Source organism: Chrysemys picta, chromosome 2, assembly GCF_011386835.1.
Source record: "Chrysemys picta bellii isolate R12L10 chromosome 2, ASM1138683v2, whole genome shotgun sequence".
NCBI lineage: Eukaryota > Metazoa > Chordata > Testudines > Emydidae > Chrysemys > Chrysemys picta.
The window spans coordinates 150,996,567-151,017,952 of record NC_088792.1 but is presented as its reverse complement, the minus strand read 5'-3'; the positions used below and the strand labels follow the sequence as shown (position 1 = coordinate 151,017,952).

The 21,386-nt window shown below is 49.9% G+C and overlaps 1 protein-coding gene across 8 annotated transcripts in view; it reads right to left on the bottom strand.

Annotated features, from left to right (window-relative positions):
* The window catches only part of TET3 (tet methylcytosine dioxygenase 3), a 159,467-nt gene that overhangs the window by 67,267 nt on the left and 70,814 nt on the right, over window positions 1-21,386 (bottom strand). Inside the window, exon 1 of one of the 8 annotated variants that reach the window (XM_024108424.3) lies at window positions 15,060-20,905. The exons of the other annotated variants lie outside the window; for them this stretch is intronic. The gene's annotated coding sequence lies outside the window, so the exon portion shown is untranslated. Of the gene's footprint in view, window positions 1-15,059; window positions 20,906-21,386 lie in introns of those variants that run through there. 8 annotated transcript variants of the gene reach the window in all.

Sequence of the window (21,386 nt, the reverse complement as noted above, 5' to 3'; positions counted from 1 at the left end):
ACCACAGCTTCCATTGTGCAAGCACCAGGAACTCTTTCTAGATTGTGCATATACATACGGCTCACCCACTGTCTATAGACATGCAACTCTGGAATACAGCCACCTCTACCCAAGGGAGGCTAAAATGCACTGTTTCAGGAGGGGAAGTTGAGAATGAACTTTTGCTATTGAAACAACAAGGGGATTTTTCCAGAGGCTCAAAACAATCCCCCAGGAAATCACGGCTCACTGTAACAACCCCTCCTATTGCACAAAGCATCATGCAATCCCCACAGCAATTCCAAGAAGCAGAGCCTTTGGTTAGGGTGCCCGTTAACTGTAACTTACGAGCCCAATTTGCAGAACGAAATGCATGCTAATTCAAGGGGGTCTATTTCACCTGTTCGTGCAGATGTATAGCTTCCATTCTTTGCCTCTGGGCTGAGCCACGTCAGTTTAACCTGGCTTCTACCAATGTCACTTAGATCAATCAGGGATGGGTTTAAGCTAAACCAAATTAACAGCGTCTATACAGGGTTTTGCGCCAGTTTGAGTAAACCAGTTTAAACACCAATAAAAGTTAAATTGATACTACTTGTGTGTGTGTAGACAAGGCCTCACCTGGTGCAAATTTGCATACAGACAACCCCTAATTTTGGTGCCCCTCACTCTAGCATCTACCTGTCATGCGATAGGCACGGATTTCACACTCAGCCCTTACATCTCAGCATTAACGGTGGGGGAAGAATAGGCCCCTTAGGAGATCTGCAGACTGGAGAATGCTATTTTCATGACCCAACATTCTCTTGCCCCATGGTGCTATTTTTAATCCACTCTATCGCACATTTAACCAAGGCTGAAAGGAAGTGAGGGGCTGGAGAGGTGGGATGCGAATTGATATTTTTAGAAGTTTTGCTGATATCAGGAGAGCTTTCTGAATGCTAAAAATATAACAAGCCTTTTTGGAAAAAGAGCAGTGGGGGCTAGAGTGCCCCATCTCCTAAAGTGGTCTGTTTACCAGCACTTGGGGACAAGACTTTTTATATGGCCACTGTCAAGTGCAGTAGCTGGAACTCCAGATTAATGTACTGTAGGGATCAATACTGAATCAGCTGGGGGACAAACCAGAGAGGACCTATCTGCTCAAAGTACAATAGCTTCCTATGTGATCCTGCGAGGAGTTGAGGGCATCCTTGTCTCCTTTGAAAAAACTTTTCCAACACAGCAAGAATGACATTTGCAACACTGATGCCTCCATCCACCCAAACACCGCCCCCCAGTAAATAAAAAGTAGAAACCAATAACAAACAAGCAAATCAAATCCTCAAGCGGAACTTTTTACCCCAAAAGGGAAAAGTGCCCAATTTCACAAAGTCCATAAGTGCAGCAGTTTTCAATCTTTTTTCATTTGCGGACCCCTAGAAATTGTCAAATGGAGGTGTGGACCCCTTTGAAAATCTTAGACAGTCTGCGGATCCCCAGGGGGCCGCGGATCACAGGTTGAAAACCACTGCACTAGGGACAGCATTATAACTACTGCTATTGATTGTGTACGGAAGGTGCTCAAATACAACGGTGATAGGTGGTAGAATAAAACCAGCTGGAAGGATCCCTACTAAAAGGCAAACATATCCCTGTTAACAGACTGATTTTCCACAAAACATTTCAAAGGAAACTAAAAACATTTCACTCCATTCAAAATTTGCTGAGGGACTTTATTTGATTTTTCATGTCAATGAAATAAAAAGACCCCAATCATTTACATTCAAATTGAACATTTTCTTCTCCCTTTTTTCCACTGGAGTAAAAAGGGGGAGGGAAAACCACATTGAAAACATTTCGTTTTGAATTGAATCAAAATGAAATTTGTCCTTTCGACAAAATAACTTTTTTTTCCCCCTGCGGAAAATTCTGTCTCATTCAAAAAAGAATATTCCTGCCCCCGCCCCCAAAAGAAAAAACTTTCTGAACAAACAATACTGACTGCTCTAGTGAAAATCCAAACCGGTATCTCTATTGCTCTATTACCCCAGCACAGCAGTCACTGTTGCTGGGAGTTATCAGTGACCTACACGGATTTGGCATCAAAGGTCTCTAGGCTGTGCCCTCTGTTTGGCAAGTGCTCATGTTATGGGGAGCATACAAATCCCAGAAGTGACTCCTAGAAATTACTGTTAAAATGAGGGCGGTGTAATGCCATGGGCTGAATTAAGGCTAAACAAGGCCTATTCCCCCAGTGATTCAAACCACCCTCCCTTTTAGCTGGACAGATTTTTCCTACCCCTGGAGCAAATCTACCTCTGCCAGCACTCCTGGTGATGGAGCCGCACCTTGAACCTCCTCCTAAACAGGCGATCTCGGGTGCTGCACTGCTGACTGCCCCTCTGACTCACTGCCCCGGATGCCAGGATTCCCGAGTCTTCCCTAATCCAGCCCTGTGCCGTGTAGAGACGACGGTGGGGGCATACCATGCTGGATGCCAGCGCTGGACAGAAAAATTCTTGCAGAGGTTTCAAAGTACAGGGCATGTCTGTACATTTAATAACTGATCAGCATTCAGGCAGCGGACCCCTACAAAGCACCTTTAAGGCAGGAGGTCAGGGAGAGAATGCTAGTGTCCCCAGCCCACTAGCTACAGGCACAGGGCAAACATCCTAGAGCATGTGCATTTTTATGAAGCCTGAGTATTTCTAGGTGGAAACTGTTTGAAGGCTGATTGCAGTAGGCGGACACTCCACTTGAGTTCAGGCTTCTAAACTGCAGATAAGCATGTTGCTGACTACAGAAAAAAGCTGCATAATGAAATACGGGCCACTCCCAGCTAGTCAAGAGACTTTCCTGCCTGAGAAGTCGTTCAAGCTCAATCCTGCAGACAAAACGCCTGCTGAGTTCAGTGGGAGTTCTGTCCAAGTAGGTGCCACAAGTTTAGGCCATAAAGGTTTCAGGATATTCTGACATATGTAACAAGACCTTATAAGGTTAAACACACACAAACCTGGCATAGATCAGCAAATCTCCACTAACATTGGATCTCTGCTGATCTACGCTAGCTGAGGCTCTGATTTCAACTTGAATGGGGCTCAGATTTCAACTTTAAAGGAACAGAGATTGAGGGTTTGTCTCTCTCTCACGCTTTGGCAACGCACCTATAGCTTTCCAATACCAACAGCGCTTCAATGAACTGAACTAAAGTGAACTGCCTGGAAGCAGCGTACCTCTTCTTGGTACAAGCAACACCTAAGCTCTCTCTAACTAAAAGCTTAAATTCTTTTCTATTTTGTTTTTGCAATTTGCTGACTGTGCACAACAGCACTTTGCCTTGTCGATTTCACTATTTTTCCACCTGCAGTCAGTTAGCAAGGTACAAACCAACAAACTTCAAAGACCCTTATAAACATCCACCAGGGGAAGAGGAAACTACCCTTGTTAAAAATCCTTTGGCATGGAAATTTTAAAACAAGATTTTGGGACATTCAAATTTGAAAGGGGGAATAAATGGAAATTTTAAAAAATGAATTTTAAAAAAATGAAGCTGATCATTTCCCTTTAAACAATCATATTTATTGCCTCTCCTCCTGCAAACCCTTATTCTCCAGAGCAGACCCACCATGGACTGCAAGCTAAAAATGATCAAGAATGCAAAGAATCTCATCTATTATTATTTCTATCATCGTAGCATTTTAGGAGCACTGTACAAACACAGAACAAAGAGATGACCCCCACCCTGAACAGCTGATAATTTAAGTGCTGCTTCTTAGAAACACCAATATAAGCCCTGACTTGGCCATCCAGACCTGGTTAGTAAAATATCTAAGCCCATCCTTAAAGTGATGGAACCCTCCCACTACTATATTATTATCCCCACTTTACAGCTGGGGAAACCAAGGTAGAGGGCCTGATCCACCGCTAGCACAAACAGGCACAAGCCTAGTGAAATCAGTGTCCACAGGGGGGTTGAATCTGGTACAGGGAGATCAACGGCTTGGAATCTAGCAGAGTCTTTGATGCAAGCACTCTCTTTTCCAGGGCATTGTCTACTAGGGGAAACAGAAATCGCTCCTGCTCCCACATGGAATGACACTCCACAGCTACACAACAGAATCTGGAACACTGAGAGTAACTAGTTCTCTTCTCCGATGGACCCCCACTGACCTCAACCAGTCCCTTGAGTCTTACACTTTGTAGTTTATATTTGCAGGCCTTATAGTGAAGGGTTTGGGTAGCTGAAGCCCCCAGCCTACTGTAGGTTAGCTGCAGTGGAAACAACTGCTGGGCATGCTTCTAAAGCACTCCTGCTAAGATGATGTTTACACTACAAGCTAGGGTGTGTCTCCCCTGCTCGTGTACATATACTAGCACTTGCTCACATCCAGCTAGTGCAAGTATAAATAGCAGCGTCGCCGCAGTAGGTAGCATGAGTAGAAGCAGCTTAGCCATGCCACTGACAAAACTATCGGTTTCAGGTGGGTACGCGATCAGGGAATCACACCTCTAGTTCATAGTGTAGACATAGCCTAAGCGTAATCTACTCGATAGGGCACTGGAGTGGGAGTCAGGAGATTGGAGTTCTGCCACTGACCTGCTGTGTGACCCTAGGCAAATCATTTCACTTGATGCCTTTGTTTTCCCTCCCACCCTATGTCTGTAAATTGTTGGGAGCAGGGACTGTCCCCTGCTATGATTTACAGTGCCCAACACAACTGGGCCCTGATCTTGATTGTGCCTCTAGATGTTACTGTAAAGATGATCAAAATAAACCTGAAAAGGCCACGTTCTCCAGAGATACAGAGAAATTCTCTCCCCCCAGTATAGCTAAGTTCTAAGTAGCTCTGGAGCATGTAACGTAGTAACCCCCAACTCCGCTGCCAGGAAAGAAGAGGGGACCTCATGGGACCAGAATTCCAGTATGTGAGGGCATGTCACTCAGGTGGGACCCTAAGGGTATGTCTACACTGCAATAAACCCCTGTGACTAACCAGTGTCAGCTGATAGGCTTGCAGGGCTCAGACTGCAGGGCTATAAAACTGCAGTAAAAACGTTCAAGGTCAAGCTGGAGCCCGAGCTCTGGGACCCCGCAGGGTCTACCCAGCAATTTTATAGCCCCACAGCCCATGTCAGCTGACAAGGGCCAGGTGTGGGTGGTTTACTGCAGTCTAGTCATGGAACCAGAGAATCGTAGGGCTGGACGGGACCTCGAGAGGTCGTCTAGTCCAATCCCCGGCACTCATGGCAGGACTAAGTATTATCTAGGCCGGGGTGGCCAAACTTTTTGGCCCAAGGGCCACATCTGGATATGGAAATTTTATGGCAGGCCATGAATGCTCACGAAATTGGGGGTTGGAGGATGGGAGGGCTCTGGCTGGGGGTGTGGGCTCTGGGGTGGGGTTGGGAATGAGGGGTTGAGGGTGCAGGAAGGTGCTCCGGGCTGGGGCTGAGGGGTTCTGAGGGCAGGAGGGGGGATCAGGGCTGGGGCAGGAGGTTGGGGCACGGGAAGGGTGTCAGGGGTGCAGGCTCTGGGCGGCGCTTACCTCAAGCAGCTCCCGGAAACAGCGGCATGTCCCCTCTCCAGCTCCTATGTGTAAGTGCGGCCAGGCAGCTCTGTGTGTTGCCCGGTCCGCAGGCGCCGTCCCTGCAGCTCCCACTGGCTGCTGTTCCTGGCCAATGGGAGCTGCGGGGGCAGCGTGCGGAGCCCTCTCGCTACTCCTACGCATAGGAGCCAGAGGGGGGACATGCCGCTGCTTCCAGGAGCCGTGCTGAGTGGGGCAAGATTCTGACCCTCCTCCCCAGCTGGAGCACCAGAGCAGGGCAAGCCCCGGACCCCACTTCCTGGCAGGAGCTCGAGGGCTGGATTAAAACATCCGGAGGGGCAGATGTGGCCCCCAGGCCATAGTTTGCCCACTACTGATCTAGACCATCCGTGACAGGTGTTTGTCTAACCTGCTCTTAAAAAATCTCCAATGATGGAGATTCCACAACCTCCCTAGGCAATTTATTCCAGTGCTTAACCACCCTGACAATTAGGAAGTTCTTCCTAATGTCTAACCTAAACCGCTCTTCCTGCAATTTAAGCCCATTGCCTCTTGTCCTATTCTCAGAGGTTGAGAACAATTTTTCTCCCTCCTCCTTGTAACAACCTTTGTGCCCTCTCATGATCTACACTGCATTGTAAACCTGGACTTGGGTTGAGACCAACCCCTCCTACCATCTACACGCAAATCTGTCTGACTCTGGTCAGCAAGCACTCAGGACCCACGGGGGAGCGAGTGGGTCTGAGCCTGAGACCAGCTGAGACTCGTTTCCAAGCCCTGTAATTTTGCAGTGTGGACACAGATCAAGCTGCAGACCTGAGTCAGATGGTCTGCATGGCACAATATGGATGTGTTAGCACAGCTGTGAGACCCAGTCCAGCAATTGTAAGACCAAGTTTACGATACAGCGTGGGCTTGGAAACACTGAGTCCTCAAGCTTGGGTCCCACAGACCTCAGTTTACAATGTAGTGTAGACAGAACCTAATTGGCCTGCAACTCCCACGAACCTGACTTTGTTTCACTGTTTAGTCAAGGAGCCTAGATACTATGGTGATGGGCACAAGCTAAGGGATAAGACATGATGAGAGAGGAGATAACTAAAAGATAAGAGGATGGCTGGCTGCATAATCGGGATTTGATTTGATTGTAATTAGGTTGTAAGCTCCTGAGAGCATGGACAGCAGTGGACCATGCTGTCTGTCAGCAATTAACACATAATAGTAAATCACCATCACTTGTCTCTATGCGCACATACACACACGAATTCTCCATGGCGCTCTCTGGAGAATACACTGTAGGCAGCAATCCTGCCCTGGACTGAGGGCGTCTCACAGGGCTTTTCCACCTCTGCATGTGTCTGACTGCAGGGACATACGGTGCGGAGGGCACATCTGGAGTCAACCAAATACAGTCTGCAAAATAAACAAGAGGAGGCCTAGGCCCCCTGGCCTGAAGTCCTGCCCATCCAGTGCTGTAATCCCCACAGCTTCTCCGACAGTCAGACAGAAACAGACAGGGGGTTGCAGACAAGGGGTTTTTGTGACCTAACACAGTCTCTGAGGCAGTCGGTTTTCCTCTCCCTTAATCTCCAGATTGTGTTTCCCGCGGCCGCTCCGAGAGGACGACGAGAGCACAAATCCTGCCCAAAGGAAGCACTGCAAAGGCGCCTCCAACTTAGCATCCCTCCGAGGACTGGCCCATTTTCTCTTTCACTAGCAATGTTATTCCAGTGGGCTGAGCACATGGCTAGCTTCACTGGAGTGCCCTGTCCTCACCTTACAGGAAGAAACTGAGAATTGCCACCACAGGTAACGACAGGGGAACGCCGCTGGCATCAGGACTCGGGCACTGAGAACCGATGAGTCTAACACCAGCGCGGACGATGACTCCTCCTGTAACCTCTACCATCTAATATGTGAACCAGGAATAACAACGCTCAGGAGGAAGTTCCAAGGCTGAGGTCTCGTCTACACACACGTTGCTCTGGTCTAGTTGAACCATTGCAAAACCTCCGCATGGGACACTCTTACTTGATTTAGTTGGGGATTGGTCCTGCTTTGAGCAGGGGGTTGGACTAGATGACCTCCTGAGGTCCCTTCCAACCCTGATAGTCTATGATTCTATGATACTTGGATTTAGTTCCAACCTGTTTCTAAAATGAATCGAAATAAACTGGATTAACCTGAAATAAGAGTGTCCACATAGGTATTTGTACCGTTGACCTAGGGTGCCACTCAGCAGGTAGATTATCTCCGCGCGCGTTAGCTTGCGGCAATACTCTGTAACTGAAACACAGTCTCCACACACCGAGTGCTATCTGCAGGAAGGGCCAAGTCCTGAGGGTCTGAACACAGAGATTAACCCTGATCAGAGAAATAATGAAAAACCAGTTTCATTCCACGTGTGGATTTAGAGCCAGGCCGAGCGCCCTGAAAATTTATTGGCAGGGCACATTTCCCCCCGCACTGTCTCTTTGAGGGGGCGAAAGAACCATCTCACCTCATGGCTCATTCACCCTCAAGCCTCTCTGCCAAGGTGAGGGCCTATTAGAGCTGGAGCAAGTGAGACGCCTAAGCCCATTTCACCTACAGTGGAACCATCTTTCCCTCCATCTTGGTACGTCTATTGCCTGTGTGACCACCCCACTGAGTGCTTCCTGAACGCGATCCTCACGCCGCTCCCTGTGAGGTCAGGATTCTCAACCCCATTTCACATCGGCAATACTGAAGCCAGGAGCGGGGAAGAGACGGAGGCCATGTCCACACTTAGAGACACCACAGAAAGCAGAGTGTTTCAGTGTAGACACTACCTACGGCCTACGCCAACAGGAGAATCCCTCCCATCAGCATAGGTAATCCATCTCCCCAAGAGATGGTAGCTTGGCAGAATTATTCTGTTGACCTAGTACCAGTTATACAAGCAACTAGGTCGGCATAACTACATCGCTCAGGGGTGTGGGAAGTTTTCACATCCCTTGGCGACGTAGTTAGGCCAACCTAATTTTCTAGTGTAAATTTACACAAAGTCTGTGGCCGAGCGAAGCCTCGGCTTCCTGAGGCCTAGTTACGAGCCAGTCTTTGTATGCTCTGGCTAACAGTGTAGGGCTCAATTCGACCTGGGACTGAGCAGCAATTTCCCGCCTCACTAATTCCCACTACGCCCCAGTTCTTAGCCCCAGTCTACACCTAAATATTAGCACAACCTAGCTACACCACTCAGAGCTGTAAAAAATATCATGCCCTGTGTTATGCAGTTAGGTTGACCAACGCCCCCACCCCCTGGCGTAGACTCAGCTAGGTTGATGGAAGAGTTCTTCCGCCCACCTAGCTACAGCCTCTCAGAAAGATGGATTAACTAAATCAATAGAAAAACCCCTTCTGTCACTGAAGTAAGTGTCTACACTGCAGTGCTAGGTTGGTGTAACTGCAGCTATGCCAGTAATGCAGACTAAGGGCTGGTCTACACAAGGGGGGGGGGGGGAAATCTATCCAAGATACGCAACTTCAGCTACGCGAATAGTGTAGCTGAAGTTGAAGTACCTTGGATCGAATTACCTCGGGTCCACACGGCGCGGGATCGACGGCCGCGGCTCCCCCATCAACTGCGCTACCGCCGCTCGCTCTGGTGGAGTGCCGGAGTCGACGGTGAGCACGTTCAGGGATCAATATATCGTGTCTTAACGAGACGCAATATATCGATCCCGGATAAATCGATTGCTACCCACCAATATGGCGGGTAGTGAAGACGTACCCATAGCCTTCGTTTCGCGTCTGAGATGCCTTTCCAATTCACTTTCCCTGAGAACAAAAATGGCCCCACTTCAAAGTGAGACTGGAGCAGTCAGTCGCTGGCCAGTATAAACAATCCAAGACCTGCTGTGACCCCATAACAAGGAGAGGCCAAACGAGGTAACTTCCCACCCGAAAGAGACAGCCAGTCCCTTCGGAAATCTTCTAAATACAGCTCCAACCAAGAGGGCTTCTTCAAAGGCGGCCCTGTGTTTTGAGAGAGCCCTTAGGGGAAGGGTTCCGTCTCCCACGTTCCATACGGTACTCTAATGCAACACAAATGTCGGTAGCACAAGAAGTCTGTTCTCCCACACACACACACACACACACCCTCACGCACCAAGGAGACATCTGACAGCAATCTCCCAGGCTGCCGGAGGGACCAGTCTCTGAGGAGACCATGCCATTTTGCCTCCCCAGGCCAGGAGCGAGATAGCATCGCATTTAAGAAAAAAAACAACAAACCAAACAAGGTCTGTGTTCCCAGCAGCGAGGTTGCTGGACCCAGGATGCTCACAGAAAGCGGAGGGAGGGTTGTCCTCAGCAGAGGGTCCATATTCTAGTATTCTGACTTTGACAGGGGTGGGACGTGGGCTCAACATGCCAATCTGGGCGGAGTTAATAGGATGGCACCGGCGCCAGGTCTGCGCATCGAATCGTGGTAGGAGGGGAGTGAGGCGGAATTGCTGTAGGGGAGCTCTGTGAGCTTCACCCAAAGCTCTTCTCTCAGAGAGCACAAATAGCAGGGATCTCAGACCCCAGAGATCTGTTGGAGCACAAGTTTTCAACCACCCTCCCTTTCTTTGTGGCTAGACGGGAGGAGGAGCCTCAAACTCTTTTCTGATGTAACATGAGGGCATGGAATCAGCAGGATCATTATCCCCTAGGCTAGGGGCCTTGTGGGACTCCCCTTGCTCCCAAGTTCTAGGGCCCCCTTGCCCCTCTCCAGCCTCCATGGAGCCATGCTGCCAGGGGCCCCTCAGCTGCCCCCTCAAAGGGAGATCCCATGGTACAGAGTGGGAACCTGGAAAAGCTAATGCAGCCTCAAACTTCTGTGGATTCCCCACCACCAGCTGAGAAGGGACACATATATACCACCCACCCAGCCCCCACTTCCATGCATGGATCTCTCTCTCAGATGAATGGGGGGGAACCCTCTTCCTGCACCCACACATGCAACCCATTTCATTCTGTCCGTTCCCGGTGCAGGACAGTCCCTTGCTCTAGGTTGCTTCTCCAGGGCTGTGCTAGAGTAACCCAATAACAGGTGTCTCCTCACTTCCCGGGGCAGCCAGTTGCACAGCCGAACAGATATTCAGACTCAGTCTTCCTATTGTTCATCTCATCCTTCCTAGTTATGTCCATCACCAAGACAAGACCCTCTACCCTTGGTGTCCATGTCTGCTGAATGCCCATAAAGGGTTACCAACTTCCCTCACCCTGGCCCACTCTACACCTATTGAATTCTTGTCCCAAAAATCAGTCCCCTCCAGCCCGAGCATCACTTTCGTTGCTCTCCTTCAAATTCCCTCTAGCTCGCTAGCCCTGTGGGGCCTAGACCCGAACACAGAACTCCAGACCTCGGCTCTCAAGGAAAGAAGTCTGGCTTTGTGGTTAAGACGCTCCGACTGGCAGACAGCAGAGCAGACCTAGGTTCAATCCTCAGCCCTGCCACCAACTCCTTGGGCCACAACAGATGACTCTTGAAAATCTGGCCCTACGTGTCCCAATGGGAGCTGCTGACCATATTTGAAAATCTGGCCATCTCAAAGGGGTGACTGCAGCATGCGAGGATGTAGCCACGTTTGGTTTAATCCAGTAGCTCGAAAAGTCAATAGCGGTGAAGCCATGGCAGCATGGGATTGCCACTCGAGTAATATCCACTCGACTGCACCCTCAGCAAGTTTGCAGATGACACTAAACTGGGAGGAGAGGTAGATACGCTGGAAGGTAGGGATAGGATATAGAGGAACCTAGACAAATTAGAGAATTGGGCCAAAAAAAACCTGATGAGGTTCAACAAGGACAAGTGCAGAGTCCTGCACTTAGGACGGAAGAATCCCATGCACTGCTACAGACTAGGGACCGAGTGGCTAGGCAGCAGTTCTGCAGAAAAGGACCTAGGGGTTACAGTGGACGAGAAGCTGGATATGAGTCAACAGTGTGCCCTTGTCGCCAAGAAGGTTAACGGCATTTTGGGCTGTATAAGTAGGGGCACTGCCAGCAGATCGAGGGACATGATCGTTCCCCTCTATTCGACATTGGTGAGGCCTCATCTGGAGTACTGTGTCCAGTTTTGGGCCCCACACTACAAGAAGGATGTGGAAAAATTGGAAAAATCCAGCGGAGGGCAACAAAAATGATTAGGGGGCTGGAGCACATGACTTTTGAGGAGAGTGGGAGGGAACTGGGATTGTTTAGTCTGCAGAAGAGAAGAATAAAGGGGGATTTGATAGCTGCTTTCAACTACCTGAAAGGGGGTTCCAAAGAGGATGGATCTAGACTGTTCTCAGTGGTACCAGATGACAGAACAAGGAATAATGGTCTCAAGTTGTAGTGGGGGAGGTTTAGGTTGGATGTTAGGAAAAACTTTTTCACTAGGAGGGTGGTGAAGCACTGGAATGGGTTACCTAGGGAGGTGGTGGAATCTCCTTCCTTAGAGGTTTTTAAGGCCAGCTTGACAAAGCCTTGGCTGGGATGATTTAGTTGGGGATTGGTCCTGTTTTGAGCACAGGGGGTGGGACTAGATACCTCCTGAGGTCCCTTCCAACCCTGAGATTCTATGATTCTAAACACCCAGGGTCCCGGCTGGGCTTCTACAGCCTGAGCTTCACCGCTATTAGAGTGAGCTAACTCAGGTGTGTCTACACGTGCTGCATTGTCACACCTCTTACTGCAGCATAGACAGACCCGAAACCTGCGTTTCCCCATCTGTTCCAACGGGAATAGTAGCACCGTCCTACTTCACAGGCGTGAGGTGTGTTCATCTCTGGGGATGTGCCAATGTTATGGAGGAGAAGAGGGGATCCAAGAACCTAGGCAGACAGGAAAGGTCTGAAACTGAGCTGGGCCCCGGGAATTCCTCCTCGTTGCTCTGCTTCCCCTACCCTGAGATGTGTCTCGTCGGTGGGGAGGGGAGAACGCCGGTGTAACCGCAATTAGAAATTCAAGAGGAATGAAAAAGGAGATGACGTGGTGCTGAAACCATCAAGGGCCACACAATTATAGCCGTGTTCTCAGCAGCTCGGCTAACACACCAGTTTTGAAGTGCCTCGTTTAAGCCCGTTGAAAATATGCAGAAATATTATCGGGGTGGGGGTCCGAGTGCATTTGGGGACCACTGCGAAAACAGCGCTTGGCGTCTTAATGAATATTAACAAATTGCAGTTGAACCCTGGCATCCAGTGACCTCCCAGGGCTTTGCAAACACTAAGTCCCACGCAACCAGGACAGCAAGGGGATGCTGCTGCCGATCAGGGCTGAGTAGCATCAGCAGAGCTCTGTGCAGGGAAAGCCCAGGGCTGGGACAGCAGCGGCAGCTGGATGTCATGCAGGAGTCCATCAGCAGCCAGGCAAGTGCGAGCTTGGACAGCACCTGCTCTCACTACTAGTTGCTGTCGCTCCCAGACGCTGACCTCACCCACAAAACGTTGGCAAATCGAACCTCCAGTCCACAGAACCAAGCCGAGTAGCTCGACCTGAGGCTGTAAACTGGCTTAGCCCGTACAAGGGCCACGCCTGCACCTTAGATGCACATCAGACATTTGCTCAGGTGTGTCTTGCAGAGAGCAACACTCAGCACTTGGCAGGCTGTGGGCTTCAAGCTCACGGAACTCCAACGCAAGACTCTCCTTGACTTCAGTGGGAACATGACCATGCCTTCAACTAGCCAGCCTGGGATAGCTATGGGAGGGCACAGGGATATTAAATGGTAACTATGCACGCTGCACATTGGTCGTCTTTGCTCCCACTGTGTTTACCAACCACCTGGGGATTCCATTAAGGACCAGGATAAAAAAACCCAATCACATTAAAGTTCACATGAAGGCTGTCAGTAAAGGTGTGTGGGGGGTGTCTTTGGGTGATCTGGTCTAGTTAAGCAAGAGGGGGGCATGATGCAAGGATCGCCGGGCGATGAGCACAGTGACCCCTTCTGGCCTTAAAACTTCTGAATTGATGAAAAAGTTCCTCTACAAACCCCAGGCTTTGCTCAATTAAATGCCGAAGGAGGTAGGAGGGACAGAGGCAAAGTGCATCATCCGACCAAGCTACAGCTGAACTGGGAGCTGCAGTCTGGGGCAATAAGGTATTGAAGACTGCATCCCGGAGACCCAATTCCGCTGTGCTGGTGGGATCTCCAAAGGGTTAATTATAAATCTAGTATCTTTTACAGATCAGAGGCAGATTTTTCACACACGGAGCCAATCAAATCTACCCCTTATCTAACAAATCCTGCACATCACGGCTTTTCCGCCCGGCTCCCTTTGTTCCTTTGCAGCGCAGCTGGGGGTGGGGGAACTCTGAGGAGGAACCTCTACAATTCGTGCCTTTTCCCCTGCTTCTCTCCCCACACACACACACCCACGCATCCCAGCCATCAGCAGCATCACTGCCCCTGCCCCCTTGGCCCGGAGAAGGCTTTGGATCTGCCAATCTGTGCAAAGATCTTTGCAGGGTGTGCATTGTGAGGCCATTCTGCTTCCTTAGTGGGGATCAATTATTCAGACTCCTGCTCTCTCTTTTGCCTGAATGACGCTGAAGAAATCAACCTCCCACCGGACAAAGTCACCCCAGTTTTCATAACAAATATGCCACCCCCCCCACCTCAATTATCACCACCATTTTCCCTTGAAAATGCACCCCTGGGCTAACTCTCTTTTTATTTACCCAGGCAAATAATAAAAATCATTTTTTAAAATCCCCAGCTTCTTCCCCCCCAATGATCGTTTTTAAATTCCCCAGAAGTGAAGCAGACAATATTTTTAGAAGGGAAAAAAAAAATCCACCTTAAGGGAAAGTGAGTCTTTTTTTTTTTTTTTTAAATGCCTCGGCCAAAAAAAGAAAGAAAACCACACACACACACACACACACACACACTTTGGAAAGCTTCCAAATTCAGTAAGCTACTTAAGAAAATAAGTTAGTAGCCATTTATAATTTAAGATCATTACAGGAAAACCCTACCGCGGATCTCCAGGACCTTACAAATGACAGGGTAACCTTTGTGCAAAAGAAATGTGTTTCCTCTCTTGTCTTCCCCACCACCACCGCTCGCCTCCCCGTCTAGTTATTTTGGTGCCCCAGGGGGCAAATGCTGTCAAAGCAAACTATCTCTGAGCTCGCCCCCTGCCCAGATGGCTGCATGGACCCGGTGCAAGATTTTAGAAAATGTGGGGCGCAGCAGGGCTGGTTTTCCATAGCAACAGCTTACAAAGGTCGGTGCCCCCCCATCGTCGCCCTGAACTACAACTGTGTCTGCCAGTTCAGCTGCGGTTTGCAAATTCTGCTATTTAAACATGACATGTACTGCTGCTGCTGCCTTCCACCCGCTTTGTAATCTCTGCATGCAGTAGATCGATAGACAGACAGATACCAGAGATAGCTGCACCAGATTAACACACACACACACACACACCAGTGCCAAGGTTTAACCAAACACGCACACACACTGGGTAAACCTTGGCACTCTCTGTAACAAAGACAGAGACAGACAGACATCTCGGAAAATTGCACACAAGGGAAAGATAAAAAGAGCACACTTACATTTGCAGAATCCACTGGAAAAGAACCAAAAACAGAGAGGCGAAAGGAAAGGGAAGCATGGAAGGGTCCACAGGAAAACGTGACACACCACAACTAAGGACCACAGAGGAGGAAACACTGATCTAGTTATTCAGCCTACACACACTTCCCCCTCCCCCCGCCGAACAGCTGTAGGGGCCATTATCCTTCTTGCACAGTGCACGTACATAGCCGGAATGGCAGCAGTACTGCATGCGGGCGGAGAAAGCAGGGTCGGTGCGGGCGACGGAGGGACAGAATTAACTCCCCCACCCCTTTGAAAGAAAACACGGGCGGGCTCAGAGGGGGCAGCCCTCGGCCTCTTCGGGGAGGCTTTGAAAAAGCAAAAGAGAGAAATGGATAAATACATCATCAACCGGCACCAAATCCCCCGCCCCCGAAAAGCTGAGATTCAGCATTTTGCAAGCGCTGAGTTTTTCTGCCTCCAACTTCAATCGAAGAACCTTAAATGCCCCCTGACTGCTCTGTTAAAGGGACCGGTAGCTTACGCTGCTACTGCAGCACAGACGCAACTCCCATATCCCTTAATGCAGCAGGGCTGGGCGCTCCCGTTTGGGAACACGGCAGTGGTTGGTTGCCGTTTTCTTTAATGCACTAAGGCATTTCTGGTGGGAAAGCCTCAGTCCGATTGGCGTTCGCTGACCCCCCGCAGTCCCTCAACCTGGGGCGAACGCAGGTCTGGATCAAGGAGACCCTGCGTGGGAACGAAAGCAACCGGCCACCCTTCTCCCTGCTCTCACTCCCCCTCTGATGTAATCAGGGAAGCTCACAGAACCAAGGAGTTGTGGAGTCACTCCACCGTACATGCCTACGTAGAGTCACGCTGCCAATCACCTTCCGCGAGGCACGGATCCCGATCACGAGGGCCTATACTTGTAACCCGCTCACTGGCGGAAGAATCAAAATCATCTCGACAGCAATACTGGGAAGGGAATAGGTAACATTTTCCCGTCGTCTCTTATTACGACTGATCAGCTGAGAAAGAGCCACCACCTAGCAATCCAACAAGCTTTACACGCGTTATTCCTCCTGCTCCTGGCTCCCAAGGCATTTGGGAAGCTAAGCGCAGCTCCGTCAATACTAAATCCCAGGTGCCTGGAACAAGGCGGTGAGCTAGATGGCTCAGGAGGTTGGTGCGGGGAAGGAGGAGTCATCCGGTTCAAATCCTGGTACGCGGGTAGAGACTCCGAGATGCTGGCTCCTGGGTGAGAGTTTGGGGGCTCTGGTTTCCCCAAGGGGGTGTGCGTCCGCATGGCACAAACCACAACCCCCACTCTTTGTGATACAAGAAGACAGTCTCGATCCAGCTGCTAATGACACAAAACCCAGCATCTGGGCTGGCCACATGTTGGCAGTCTCCATGGGATGGATGAGGACTGAATGGACCCTGGAGGTCTCACTCCCCATCTCATTCGCTAGAAGGTCTCCAAGACAAGGGATCTGGGACACATCAACGCAGTGGGGGGATGGATGGGCTCTGTCCTGCAGGGGTTTTCCAATCCACAAGCACCACGTGAACTCAGAAAGAATCTAAAATAGGCCGGCTTGAATGGCAAAGAAACCACAAATGCCAGCAGCACTGCATCTTCTGGGTGCAGGAATGGAATAGGCTTGCCCAGTGGCTCCATAGGACAAGACATGAATGGGGAGAGATTGCAAGTGACCCTTCGCGTCTTCCAAGAGCTGGCAGTTGCCAGAACCCCCTGCAGAACAAATCCATTCATCTCCCCACGGAGCAGCCAGCAGCAGCGTATGGTTCCCCCATACCACGGTGTTGATGTGTCACAGCTCCCTTGTGTTGGAGACCTTCTGGTTGTTCCCAGGGGGCTGCCATGATCACTATTCCTGATGAGGTACAGATCTACTGCACATGCCCATTATGCTTTGAGTCCAAGCAGCCTCATGCTTATGGAGTTAATTCTCAGGCCCTCAAAGGTCTGTATGAACTGGCAGTGAAAGCAGAGAAATGTGGTCTGCAAACAGGACAGTTCTGGAGCTCCACAACTGTGATCTTCAAAAGGAGTTAGATGCCCAACTCCCAGCAGTTTTAATAGGCATTGAGCACACGATTCCCTTGGGCTCCCAGCCCACGTTGCCTCTGTAACATACCAGCTAAGTGTGCTGTGTCCCACTCAAATGTCTGGCCCAGGATAAGAACCTACTACCGCAACCAGCTAAAAAGGAGTGACAAACTCAAGCAATAGAAATGTGTGCTTTTAGCGCTGAAGATCCGGGGTTCAAACCATTGCTGATGCTTTGCGAAGGAATGAGTGTTCGTTTAAAACTTGGGAGCAGAATATTTTCCAGATTTTAAAATAATATTTAATGTCAATTTCCCCCTATCTTCCCCAAAGGCATAGGGAAGCCCAGGATGAAGGCATGCACTAAGTGGACATCTTTTAAGTTTTCTCATTCCCTGGGGAAGACAGGTCTAGACTTGATGCTAAAGGGGACACCTGCCCAGCCTTGTATTTGCTAACTTTCTAAAGTTCACAATACGCCCTCGAGAGTAGAATCCTGTTATGACTGGCCAGATGGGGAAGCTCTTACAGGGAACTGCAAGGGGTCTATGGAGAACTAAGTATAGCAAATGTAGTGACACCCCAACTCCTTCAGTGAGCAGGGCATGTGGTTAGGATGACGGAAGACAAACCAGCTCAGCTATCCATATGCTGGCTGACCTCCTGGCTGCCTCTTCTCAATCATCCTTGTTAGCCACATCACAAGCTGCTTGCTACGCTGGTGGACACATGAAGCCCCAGAGTCCCCAAGGACAAATGGCTGGGTAGAAGCTGCTACTGTCCTGAGAATAAGAGAATGCAATTCTCCGCTGTGCCACTCATAACGGTCTCGCTGCTGCCTTATGCCCTTCCTGTTTGTCTTATCCACTTTTCATCTGTTGTCTCTCATCCCATAGTTAGATCGCAAGCGGTTTCCTTTCCATTATATGAACACCCAGCACAACGGGGCCCTGATCCCCAATTTGGGGCACTAGGCACCGTCCAAATAAACATAAATAGAATACTAACCAGAGGGCTCAGAGAAGAGGAATCCCGAGGACGGTGGACAACCACATGCCCAAGAGCAGAGCTTCTTTGCACCGAATGCAGTCTTGTGGCTAGAGCAGGGAATCAGGAGTCCAGGTGTCCATTCCTAGTGTGGCTACTGATTCACTGGGAGGGGCACAAAGAGCCAGCCCAAGGGCCTGTCTAGGCCGCATGCAAGCCCAGAGGCTGAATTTCGCCCGCTGCATTTCGTTTGGGTTGCACTCCTGCGTTCCTGGAAACGCTGTGACAGACAACTCCCAAAACGTCTCTGCAGTGCCCCAGCAGGGACCTTGGTCCTTATAGAATCATAGAATATCAGGGTTGGAAGGGACCTCAGGAAGTCATCTAGTCCAAACCCCTGCTCACAGCAGGACCAATCCCTCTTATCTAGAAGGGCCACTCTGTCTAAAACAGAGAGGTGGTCGACTGTCTAGTCTAGCTAGCCCTTCTGCCTCTGCTTGGCAAAAGCCATCCGTCATGCCTGCAGAGGTCGAATTACTTTGTGGGGTTGTAACGCTGAGCACTCTCCTCTTGTGCAAGAGGCTGGGACTGGCTTCAAGGCAGTACTTGGTGATCCAAGACTCCCAGCATTGTCCTACCATGCCATGGAAAGGTAGTAGGAGAGAGGGAAGGTGAAGAACTGGGTCTTATCATGCCTGGGGCTTGTGGCCCATATAAAATATGCCATCGCAATTCACTGGGTTCAGTGCAGGAATCGCTGCATGAAATCATATGGCCAGTGCCAAGCAGGAGGTCAGATGATCATGACGGTCCCTTCTGGCCCGGACATCGATAGGCCAGACCCTCAGCAGGGGCAACTCAGCACACGGTCATTGACTTCATTGGCGCTACGCTGATTTATGCCAGCTGAGGATCTGGCCCCGGGATCAGTCACAAGCACACTGATATGTGCCAACACTCCATCCCCTCCCCAGCAAACTCCTGAATAATAGTCCCACATAGAACTCAAGATTGGGTATCCTGAAAATTTCTGAATGGCCCCAGACCATATAGTGTCTACAAAATCTGCTCGGCTTACCCCAGAGATACATTTAGTCCAGTGGCTTTACTAGGAAAACCTGCATGCTTTGAGAGTTTTATCCAGACTTTTTCTCCTGGGATGACTGATCATTTGCCCCTCAAGAGACCACAGACCTCAAAGCACTTTACAAGCATGATGCAATTAAGCCTGCACTCTTCCCATCCCCCATATTATTATCCCCATTTTTCAGATGGAGAAACTGAGGCACAAGAGAGGTTTACTTGTCCCTGAGCTCACAGAGTGAGCCAGTGGCAGATGCAGGAATAGTACCAGGTGTCCTGAGTGCCTGCTCTAACCTGCAGCAGAATTGCTGCCAAGTGGGATAACAGGTAGATTTAGCCTGTTAGCGGACCGCCCTCCTCTGGTAGGAGACCTCCTCGATTGGAACATACCCTGAATGTTACCAGTCCAACCAAGTCCACAGCTGCTTTATCAGACTAGCCTCCCTCTGGCTGCAGAAGGAGCAGCCATGCTGAGTTGGCACCTCACAGAAGGTGCATCCAACCTCTTGCAGGCACTATCCTTCAATTTCTGCCTATATAATCTGGTTGACAACCTTTCCATGAGACTAACCATAACAATATCCGTGAGGACATGGCAGCATGCTCATCTATTGGGATACCTTGAGGCAGAGAAGCACCTGCGGACATCAGCTGGCGCGGGCGGTGCTTGCCAAAGGTCATTAAGAAAACCTGTGGTTTAGGTTTGACTGGATCCCCAAGGAGAAAGCAAGATCCTGCCATCCCAGGAGGGAAGAAGCCTTTGAATCCCAAAGCAACCCTGTGTCAGCCCGTTAAGCATCAGAATGAGAGACGAGCCCAGATCTCTCTGTCCGGATTGGGACCGGTAGTCCCCTGGCTGTGCAGCCAGACCATGTAAAAACCAGAAATGGTTCAAAACTGGGGGCTATTTTTTTTTTAAATCTCCTGAACGAATAATCATAATACTAAATAACCCAGAACAAAACAGCCGAGCCTTTCTTCAATGTTCCTGCCCGCTGTAAATCAAGTGTCACTCCCGAAGCCAGCTCCAAACCGCACGCTCTCTCCGCAGGAAAAATCAACAGCTGGCAAAGCCAGGGAACAGGTTTTAAATCCCTCTTGCTCAGGAAGCACCAGCCCGGCTTGATCCTCGGGCCTGCAGGGATTTTTTGTCTGTTTGCTTGTTCTCCTCGTGTTTCAGGGGCCGCTCTCAAAAGCGCCAAGGGGCAGCTGGGGGCCTGGCTCTCCTCTACAAATGAATGTGAGTTGGGGTCCTGCCCTACTTCCCAGTGTGGTTAGCAGTGAGGCCGCCCTGGTGGGCGTCTGTTAATAACTCACTTATAATAAGGCAAATACAAACACCGGACCATTCAGCCAGCTGCCTCCACAGGTACCTGGCATTACCAAGCCCGGGAGTGCCCCGAAGAAGAACAAAGGGAAATTAAACATTAAAATGGGCTGGGACCGCACCAGCCAGTGTGGATATCATCTGACAGCACCAAGTGACAGGCCAGGGATGGGTCGGAGGGTGGAAGGTACCCAGGGGCAGCTGACCCAATGTAGGCAGGACAGTCCAATGGTTAGAGCAGACAAAACCAGAGTCAAGGTGCCTGGGATCTATTCCCAGCTCTGGATGTGAATTGGTGTGAATCAGTTCACTACCCTGTACCTCAGTTTCCGCAGCCATAAAATGGGGATAATGGTATTTTGCCACCTCTTTAAAGCAACCAAAGATGCACAGCTGTAGAAAGGTTTCAGAGTAGCAGCCGTGTTAGTCTGTATCCGCAAAAAGAAGAACAGGAGGACTTGTTGTTAGTCTCTAAGGTGCCACAAGTCCTCCTGTTCTTCTTCTTACAGCTGTAGAAGCGCATTGGGGCGGCGCGAGGGGAGTTCATTATTCTTTGCGCGGTGCTTAGGGGCCCACAAAGTGCAACGTATCATATTCACTTGGTTCTCATCTCATTATGCACAGCCCTGCTTTTTAAACTAGAGCAGGGTCCGGGTGACGGGCGACTGGCTGCCTGCGGAGCTTTCTGACAGTAGCTTCCCTCTGCCTTCCCAGCCCTTAAAGCAATTCCTAAGCAGCCCTGGCTCCTGACCTTCCAAACCCTGACCTGTGTTAGGATCTGCTCCTCTTCCCCAGACACATTCACACACACATGTAAACACACGTGTCCACACAAAACCCACATACAGCTTCATGCACAACTCCCCCCCA